Source organism: Rhodamnia argentea, chromosome 11 (assembly GCF_020921035.1).
Source record: "Rhodamnia argentea isolate NSW1041297 chromosome 11, ASM2092103v1, whole genome shotgun sequence".
Classification (NCBI taxonomy): Eukaryota; Viridiplantae; Streptophyta; class Magnoliopsida; order Myrtales; family Myrtaceae; genus Rhodamnia; species Rhodamnia argentea.
In genome coordinates this window covers 4,404,428-4,415,222 of record NC_063160.1, presented here as the reverse complement: position 1 = coordinate 4,415,222, position 10,795 = coordinate 4,404,428, and positions in this window count along the sequence as shown.

Genomic DNA, 10,795 nt, shown 5'->3' with positions numbered 1-10,795 from the left:
AAAGAAAAGGGAATAAAGGAGATATAAAAAGATTTTGAAAGAAACATACGAAAATTGAGGTTGAGTTCAATGGGCGGCGCGCGGCCAACCCCCTTAAAATCGAAACCCTCCCCCCCTTCTCTATCTTTGTCACCCTTTAGGTTAATACTAACGACCATGTACGAGAAAGAAAATAATTATGACAAAGTCAAATCGGTATTGAATGCACTTTTACAACACATTTGGATTTGCACTTATCCATTTCCTTGATGAGAAGATCTAAAATAAATTCCTGATAAGTTAGAACTAGAAATAATTCCATATTGCCAGCACACAAATTGCCAAAGGAACCGAATTTCCCCCCCATCCCCGTTTGCTATGAAGCTGCATAATTATTTGTAAGGCAGATTCAAAATATCGTCATTATCTCGAGAAAAAGTATAAAAAAAGAGATAAACATATTGCATTGGTGCCAATTCAGTCTTAAATCTTTTAATTAGGCCAATTTAGTCCTAAGTTTTTTTTACACTGGTATCAATTGCATCTGCCCAATCAATTTAAATCAAAAATCGCCGACATAGACGTCGATTGTTCTATGTGACATCACCAGTGCTAAAGTGAATATTTTTGTAGTTTCTTAATCATTTTTTTGAATTTTTTCCTTTTTTTTCCTTTCCCTTTTATTTTTGCTAGTCACCAGTAAGGCCCCCCTCGCCAATGCCGGGGTAGCCTCGTTGAGCCTTGCCTGGGCGAGTGTTGGCCTCGACGATGCCCACCTAGACAACGGTGAGGCCCTACGAGGGGGTCTCATCTGTATCTTCTGCCATATGTTGATGATATTCTCATAACCGATGATACTCCTCATTTATTCGGGTGTTTGATTACTCGACTCTCACAAGAATTTGATATGAAGGATCTTGCACCACTTCACCATTTCCTTGGCATTGAGGCTCATTAGTACTCTTAACGGTACGCTTTTATCTCAAGCTAAGTATGTCATGCCAATATCCACTCCTTTGGCCTCAAAGGCTTTGTTGTCTGTCAACAATGGTGAGCTTCTCACTTGTCCAATGTTGTATCGACAGATAGTTGGTTTTACACTATATATCCATGAATTGACCGGATATTACTTTTACTGTGAACTTGGTTCACCAATTTATGCATCAACCTAGATAACCTCCTCCACAAGCCGCTAAACATATATACATGTTTTTAACTAGTACATCCACCCACGGATTGTTCATTGAGTGGTGTTCTCTCACTTTATTGATCGTATCTGCATATGTAGACTGGACTAGGTGCTCCGATATTCAATGCTCCACCTTCGGTCTTTTATGTATTTCTAGGCACCAATCTTGTTTCTTGGAAAACCAAGAAGCAGCCCATTGTATCCCGTTCCAATATAGAGGTTGAGTATCGTGCTGTTGCTCACTGTATTGCTGAGACAATTTGGAATCGTCATTTACTTTGTGAGCACGAAGTCCCATTTTTTATTCCTCTCACGGCTTATTGTGACAACATCTCTGCTACATATCTTGCTTTCAATCCTGTATTTTATGCTCACACCAAACACATTGGGTTGGACTTTTAGTTTATTCGAGAGCGGGTTGTTTCCAGTGATCTACGTGTTCGTTACGTACCTACCGCGGATCAGCTGGCAAACATATACACCAAGGGGTTACCTAGTCCGCTTTGTAATGCGCTATTGAGATTCAATCCCCTCAATCTGTATTACACCTACTTCAAAATGAGGGGAAGTATTAATGTGTAATTTATATGTATAATGTTGTATTCTGTAATCATGTTTCAATATGTACCCTTGTTGTAATTAGTCATTCCTATAAATACATATTTCATAACCCTAATTAGGGTTGAGTTACCATAAATACTTTGTCATTACTTTCTCTCTAACTCTAAACATTAACAACGCATCCCTTTATCTTTCGAAAAATTATCAAAAAAGTTCTAAGCTTTTTGAATTTGTGCCAATTTAGTCCATCCACCCAAATTTGGCCAAAATTTATTGACATGGATGACAGCCTTCCTACGTGGCATGGCCGATGTAGAAAGGTAGGCGCTAATGTGTACAATTTTAAATAATATTTTAATATTTTTAAAGCTTTATTTTTATTTTTATTTTTATTTTTTATTTTTCTTTGTCTTTTTTTTCTTTTCTTCCTTTTTTATTTTTTTGTTTTAACATTTTGAATTTGTGCCAATTTAGTCTATCCGGCCAAATTTTGCCAAAATTTGTTGACGTGGACGTCAGCCGTCCTACGTGGCATGGTCGGCGTAGGAAGGTAGGCGCCGATGTAGATAAATTTAAATAATATTTTAATATTTTTAAAGCTTTATTTTATTATTTATTTTTATTTGTATTTTTTATTTGTATTTTTTATTTTCTTCCCTTTTTTGTTGATTTCTTTTCTTTTTTCCTTTAAAATGGTCGATGAGGCCTGGTGATCCTTGTTGGCCAAAGTTAGAAAAAAATAAATATTGAAAAAATAAAATAAAATTCAAAAGATATTAAAACTTCATTAAAAATTATCCACGCCCGGTACGGCCGCGCCATGTAAAATGGCCGATATCCATGTTGGTGATTTCTGATCCAAATTGATCGGATGGACCGAATTGATATCAATGAAAAAGGTTTAGGACTTGGTTGGAAAAAAAATAAGTTTAGGACTGAATTAACACAATTGCAATAGATTTAAAACTCGTTTGGTAATTTGGCTTTTTATCTTGTCGTACTTATGTTCAATCCAAAGGTAAAAAAGAAAACACATATATTTGACAAGTTTAAGAAATTAGCTCGCAAATATGCAATGTATGTTTTGATGTCCCTAAACATGTTCTAACCTATACAAATCGTGACGTCGACACAAATGACAGACTAACCTGTTCAAAAAACATGTCTAAGCATGTAGGAACGGTTTTGAAAATGCACTTCACACCTCATCATTTTGGTATAAGCGAAATAACCCTGTCATAATACAATTGAACTTAACTCAAGTATGCTAAACAATACGGAAAAGTATCAAAAAAATCATAAACCTATTGCATTAATGTCGATTTAGTCTTAAACTTTTTAATAGTGTCAATTTAGTTATAAACCTTTTAACCTAAAGCTAATTCAGTCATTTTGCCTAAAGCCAATTCAGTCCTTTCACCTAATTTTAGCTAAATATTGCTGATCCGGACACCGGACGGTTGGATAATATCGACGTAGATATTTTTTTTTAATAATATTTTACTTTTTATTTATTTTTAATGCCTTTTTTAAGGTTTCCTCTTATGGCCGTTGAGGGTGGGGCGACGGCGAATGCCGCCTCGCCAGATCCGGCGAGGCTAGCCGTCTCCTGGGTAAGGCCGACCTCGCCGGATCTAGAGAGGCCGACCTCACCTAGCGACAGCTGGCCTCACCGGCCACCGGAGGAAACTTGAGAAAAAAAGAAGAAGGAAAAGGAGTGAAAAAAGAAAGAAAAAAGTAATAAAAAAAATCAAAAGTTATTATAACATCTTTTAAAAAATGTCTACGACAACGCAGGCCGTGCCATGTAGGACATCCACGTCAGCAACATTCGGCCTAAATTAGGTGGAAGGACTAAATTGGCTCTAGGTCAAAAGGTTCAGCCCTAAATTAACACCATTAAAAGGTTTTTGACTAAATTGACACTAACTCAATAGGTTTATAATACTGTAGCACTAAATGGATCCAAACAAGAGATGCGCATCGGTGAACATTAGTCGATTGGAAGTTGAAGTTAGGGTTCACGAGTTTCTACCCCCCATCAACACATTCACTAGTCAAACCAAAACCATTGTTTCCTTTCAACAATCACAAGATCCTCAAATCATAAAAAGGGGTAGTAAAATTTCTCTACCCCCGTCAAGAGCCGCAGTTGAAAGCCAACTCCACCCGTGCGCACTCCTTAAACCGATCGCCGGCATCGAAGCGACGGACCGAAATCCGAAAATGCCCCGAAACGAGAAAACCTCGGTTCGATCGAAACGAAGCTTGGGGTGGAGTGAGAGACCAGCGACCGAAGAAGCAGGGGGAAACAGCAACCCCGGTCGTCGGGCTGTCGCTGAGATTCCTCTGTAGTAACACGATGAAAAGCAGAAGTAAAAACCCTCCTCCCGTTTTCAAGGGGGAGTGAAAGTGATGATGATGGCGATCCCGCTAAAACCCTAGTTTTATATTAATTCGTATACAAAGCTGTGCCTACAGTTATAGCAGCCTCTAAAATAATATGTGCATATATGTAATTTATACATATGTCTCTCTTGAGGAATCCAATGCTACTAGTTTCACTTATTTATCGTTTTTGGTTTTTTTTTTAGGGCTTGTTTTCCTCCAACGTTAGGGCTTCTTGAAATCATGAGAGAGCGCCATGCACATTTTCTTGCTTTTTATTTTTATTATTTGTCGGAATATATGGTATTTTTCAAACTAAAGTACAATTTTTGTCCGTTCTATCAAAAAAGAAAATCTTTTAGAAAAAAAAAATGGCCGGCTACCCGCTGCTATAGTCCAGGAAAAATGGAGAGAGATTTATGAAGTCCCCATCTGCTATTGATCTCGTCCCGATTGAGGCTTGTCGAATACAAGTATCGAGTCCCCGCCTTACCTTATGCTCGGTACTTCACCATCAGACCAACCTAATTGCTTGCCTTCTCTGCTAATGACTCCATAGGTATCCATAGCCTAGCTTCTTTTTCGCAGATCGGGTGACACCAGTCATGTGTGGCCATGTCGTCCCCGCGCAAGTTTGAGGTTAGATGTACGGACCGAAGGGATTCGAGTCCGAGGCAAGATGGTTTATACCCGCTCGAGATAGAGTGTTGGTTATATTTCCTTACTTTTTAAATTCTCGTTCCTATGTCTAGGTACATTTTTCACAATTGAGAATGATATTGTGCACTTAGGGTTAGTACGGAGAATATTGGGAAATTGGTTTTAATCCTAGAAAATTTTCTTCCCATCTTCCCTTGTGCTTTGGTTCCTCTATTGGACTTCCCCCTCCCTTCTTATTCTTTGATCCTGGTCTACATTACAACCACAGTGAGACCATAAGATACCCAAAAACCATTTTTAGAGAAGTAGTTGGTAATGAATTCCTCTTTCACGTTGCTCCAAAATTTCCTTAAGAGAATACATCATCCATCTAGAGCAGTCTATCTTGCGCATAATAGAAAACTTTCCATATCACATCTTGATTAGGCAAACAAGAAAATATCCCATTAGAAAACAATTGTGACGTAGATATATAATCGGGAAAAATTACTCAATTAGTCCTAAATCTATTGTATGGATGCCATGTCGTTCCAAAACTTTTCAATTTTGCCACTTTAATCCTAAATATTTGCACGAAATTCCATTGTATTCTTTTCGGCGAATTTTCGCAAGAGACATCTGGCGCGGCGGTCCGATCATTGCCCTGTCATCTTACTTGGCCTACTGCCATGTCAACGATATTCAACAAAAATAAGCTAAAAGGACTACATTGGAATTTTGCGCAAATGAGTAGGATATCCCAGGAAGAGCTCGAACAACCTTCAACATAAGGGACAAATTTGACAAAATAGAAAAGTTTAAGGGCGAATGTGCATAGGTTCATGACTGATTGAACCATTTCTTTGTATTGTTGAGTGTATTGAGTACACGCACGCCCTTGATTATCTCGAGATTCCTTTGTCATATTGATTCCAGCAAACTACTCACTCTTTTTTTTTCCAAGTGTCTCCTAACACCACATTAACGAGAGAAAAAAAATCGGATATTCAAGTTTTAATGAGGTATAATTACTTAAAGTTATCACATCTTAGGGTTTCTCTCTTCTCTTTTTCATCTAACCAAGATTATGAGTCTTGTTTATTGTGTCTGGAACTTCCACTCCACTTGCGATTTTTCTTTTTCAAAAGTACTCCGAGGCTATTTGGTCCAACTCTTCCATAGTATTTAACAAACACCTCATGACTGTTGCAGCTCCAACTTGCAGCAACTTCTACAAATCGTCTCACCCAACTGAAGAGTCTACAATTCTTAAACATACACATAATTATGCCGAACGGGCTACTCGATCATGATGCTAATATTGCCCCATTTTATCGAGAGGGTATTTCGCGTCGCAGGTTACGCCACATGGTAACACCTGTTGCAGCACAAGCCAATCAAACGTGAGTATTTCTCGTTATTTGAGCGCCAAGTTAGATGAGATGTGCATCAAGCGATCAACGCGCTTGGTATGTCACACCGTCCACCATGCAAAAATACTTCTCTTCCCACCTCATTTATGGAGCCAGATACATATCTATCCTCTTAATTTAAAAGGTAAACTTACCAAAGACTGATTCAGCAGAACAAGGTGATCTGAATTGGCCTACATTGAACATTTCTTTCCCTTCCTTTTTTTTTTTTTTTTTACAAATAAAAGGCACAAACTAAGTAAATTACATTCTAAAGTCTACAATCCTAACTTTATCGTTAAACAAAATATGAGATAGTTTTCTAAGAGGCTGCAAGTAGAACGTAGTATTCAATCGCTTCGCTATACCAATATTGGCAAATATATCGACGGGTCGGTTGCCTTCTCGAAAAATATGACAAATTTCTTCCTTCCTTTTTCTCTCCCTTTTTACAGATTTGGCTCCTTTTAAAAAGAAAAGGAAATGATGCCTTGAAAAAAAAAAAAAAAAGCAGGTTGAAGATACGGATACGTGCACACGTGGACATGGTTCATTCGACGTGGATTCGGTGCAAGAAAGAGGCTCCTCGTCCGACGTTTCTGTCCGGTTCCCGCTTCTCTCCCCGTTCAGGCTGGCCCCACCCTCCCTTATCTCTCTCTCTGTCGCTCTGGGACGTGGCCGCTCGTGGTGGTCGCCGATGGCTACACTTGGCCCTCGGATTTTCGTGGCCCTTCGAATCCCCATGCACGCACACTTCATTTCCTTTGTCGGGTTTCGATCTCGGCTCTGTCTCAAATAAATTATTTAAAAAATTATTTTTTCAAAATAGCCGTGCTTTACGTTCTTTCCTCTTTCTAAGCAATACAAAGGACCATTTTTAAAAAAAAAATAATTTCTATATAGTTCATATTTCCGTGAGACAACTGATACCGAAAACTCAATAATCAATTTTGTTGCACTCTAAATTCAAAGAAATCAAGTGTACGCGCGATCATCCTAAGCCAAGCGATGCCGATGGAAGATATCCATCGACTTTTTCGAGGGATACTAGGAGACATGGAGATTTCGATATTGCAATATATAGAAACGTACTACTTTTAATGAAAAGTGACATGCAAATGGTAGATAAATAAATGCGGAATGAAGGTTGTACCATTATGTGATGAATCCAACTTCTTCCGAGCGCAGAAATTCGACTATCTAGAAATCTAAAAAAAAAATTGTTTTGAAAAGAACCTGCGAACCGATTAAGCTTTGATTCTTTTCACTGGGTACGTGACCCTAAAAAGGTTTCCAGAAAAAAAGGTTTTCTTTGTCTGCTTGAGAACAAATCTTTCCGATTTCCGGCGAAATTGAAGCTAAGCCAGTTCCCTCGTCAGCATAACCCGCGCTTGCGCACTTGTTCGTGCAGAAAGAGAACCGATTTCGAGTTTGATCTCGACTTTTTATGCGGTGGAAAATTAATTTAATCCTCAAGATAATTGTCGTTTATCTCATAAATCTCAGGTGTCAAATTTATGTTGGCAAGGTCTTAGTCCGCTCATGTTGAAACCGGGAAAGTATCTCACGAATTGCGCGTAAATTACTATGCGTCATGGTGATATATATAGGTAGAAAGTTTGAATTTAATCGGTTCGTAAGGCTTGTTGGGTAGTGTTTCATTGATCTTCAAATAGGTGGTCTTTTGCGCCCGTGCTCCTAAATCACAAAGAAAAAATGCTGGGTGAGGAACCATTTATTGTGAGAAATTTGCCTGTGGAAAGTTATTGGGGACCAAAAAGTCCTAATCCTATCTCGTATGTCGCCAAATCAAAATTAAATTTTTAGATTTTGCTGGTTTAACTCTAAACCTTTTGTCGATTTGATAATGTAGCCTTTTTTTTTTGTGCCAATTTTCATCGAAAACCACCAAGGTGGCGATCAAACAAGATCAGCAGTCCTATGTTGCACGATAGGTACCGACGTGCACGATTTTTTGAAACTTTTTAAAAATTGAGGAAAAGTCATCAACAACCATTAGGTATGCCCATTGAAACACATTTACCAAAGAAAATTGGCGACGTATAAAATTTCAAGCTTATATTCATGTGACACATTTATCTTAAATTTATACCAGTGAAACATATTTACCCCAAACTTTTTCTTGTAACACCAAAAACCTTAAACATATATCCGTGCGACACATTTACATCAAAATTCGGGATAAATAAATCACATGCCTACAAGTTTGGGGATTTTGATATCACAGAAAAATAATTTAGGGTAAATGTGTTACGCAGATATAAGTTTGGAGTTTTTAGTATCGCAAAAAAAAAAAAAGTTTGAAGTAAATGTGATACACAAGTACAAGTTTGGGATTTTTTACAAAGTGAAAAAAATTAAAGATAAATATGTCATAATGAGCATGATTCACAGTTTTTGGTTTTTTTTTTTTCTTAAAAGTTTTCTTTAGAAACCCTGGAAATGCTCCTATATTTTACGACCCCTACTCCTTGTCCTGATCCTTCTCTTGCGTGTTCGTCAAGACCAAGGTGTTCGTTCTCCCTCCCCCCAAGCATGAAGAACCAAAATTTCGCCAGATCTAGGTGAGGGCCACTGAGGTTTCCGTGACCCCACGTCCAAAAAACTGATGAAAGTTAAAAAAAAAAGGGGGGGTGAAAATTTCGATTTAAAAAAATTGTAAAAATCGTTTACGGTGCCGGTTGTGCAATGTAAGATGGTCGATGCTGACTTAGCTATCATGTCAACGACTAAATTAGCGAATTCCCGAAATATTTAGTATTAAATTGATCAAATTAAAAAATTTAGGATTGAATTAACCGTCATGCAACGGAATAATCACTTTTTGGAAAATTTTCCCAAAGTCAGCGGATTCTGTAAAATATGTCTCTACTTCACCGGATAAGAAGGCTGGTTGGTTTGGATGATCAAACCCTAATATCCATACAAACTCGACACCTCCACCGTATCTAAATTAAAACTTCCGAGCGTCAACACGATATCGTCCATCTTGCTTGAGATTACACCAGGCTTATCGACAAAGTAACATCACAAATATAAGTGATGTGACTCTGAGACAAATCTAAAACACAACGAAACTCACCAATGGGAAAAATTCAGACGAGAAAAATTGAACTTAAAAATCTCTAAATTGGCGACTATCTTGAATTTTTTTTTTTCCAAATATAAAGTTCTTCATCCATTAGTCAAATGTCTAAGGACAAATTATGAGTAGAAGGCTGAGAACGTATAGCTTTTGAAGGTCGAGGTGCGCAATCATTTCTAAGGGTTTGAATCGTTAGAGAACGACGTGCATTTTACTGTACATTGATTAGCATTATTTGTTTGCACAAAAAAATATCAAATTTTGATTGAATGCGATAGACTTAGTCGAAGAGAGAGAGAGAGAGAGTTTGGTCATTTATGAACAGAATTATTGATAACTTGAAGAACTGACGGCTTAAAAGTATCGACAAAAAGTGGAGTCGACAATCTCGGATACAACCATCAACGTAGTAGATTAAAGCAACTGTCAAGATAACGGGGTCAAAAAAATTGTCAAGTTAGTGGAGTCCATCAATATAATCATCCGGTAACCATTTATAATCACCGTTGGTTATAGGCTTTAAAATAGCCACATCATACTTTTCGAAGCCCCTATGCAAACAAATAAACGTTTTATCTTCCAATTTTCTTTCAATTCTTGCTTTGTAGTTATAGTTTCCAAATTTGCATCATTAGTTAAATTCCGGCGTGTTTCTTAGCTGGAATTTCTAGATCCATGTCGTCAATTAAATGCTGGCGTGCATCTTTACTGTATATCCAAGGTACCTTGTCGTTGATTAGTTGCATCATTACGTTGTCCGGCTTTGTTGTTGATTCAATTCCGGTGTAGTTTGCATACGTTCGGTTCATTTGAAGTGATTATGTTCTCCTACTTTACTATCAATTAAACTCCGGCATAATTTGTCCATGTTCAATTTCGTTTGAAGTGAAGTTATCTATTCCATTTTCAACTTGTGATCTTTCCTATTCGGAAGTGCCATAGAATCTGTCTCCTCTAATACAAAAGGAAGAACGGCTTTCGGTGGAAAGTATTTCGTCTCAGAGTCAAATTTCGACGAAATATTATCAAATGCAGAGTAAATTGAAGTAAGATTTTTTTCTTTTTCCTTTTTGTCGAATCTGAAGTAAGATTGAAAGCCTACTTTTGGATTCTATTTTCAAAATAAAGCCTACTCGTAGGATATTGAATACTAGGGGATTGTTGGCTACTTGCTTGATATATTACAAGTGACAATTAACAAGGAGGACCTCGTGGGAAAATCCAGGCGCCAAGGAAAGCTTGTGTTTGAACCACGGTCTTCGATGTATGACAAACTCCGGAGTTCATCTCAAGTTCAAACTCGGCAAATGAGATGTGCAAAGCAGGGATCGGTAGATTTTGTGACCTCAAGTTCGTGCCGAATCCAAGCTTGGATCGAAGCACAGAGACCGAGAAAGCTTCGCTAATTGTAGCGAGCTGGGCAGCGCAATCTCGAGAACCTATCATGTTTTTTTTTTTTTTTTTTTAAGTACGAGCTCAATCGCTCTCCGAACTTTCTCGTAATGATTTCGTTAGGGAACC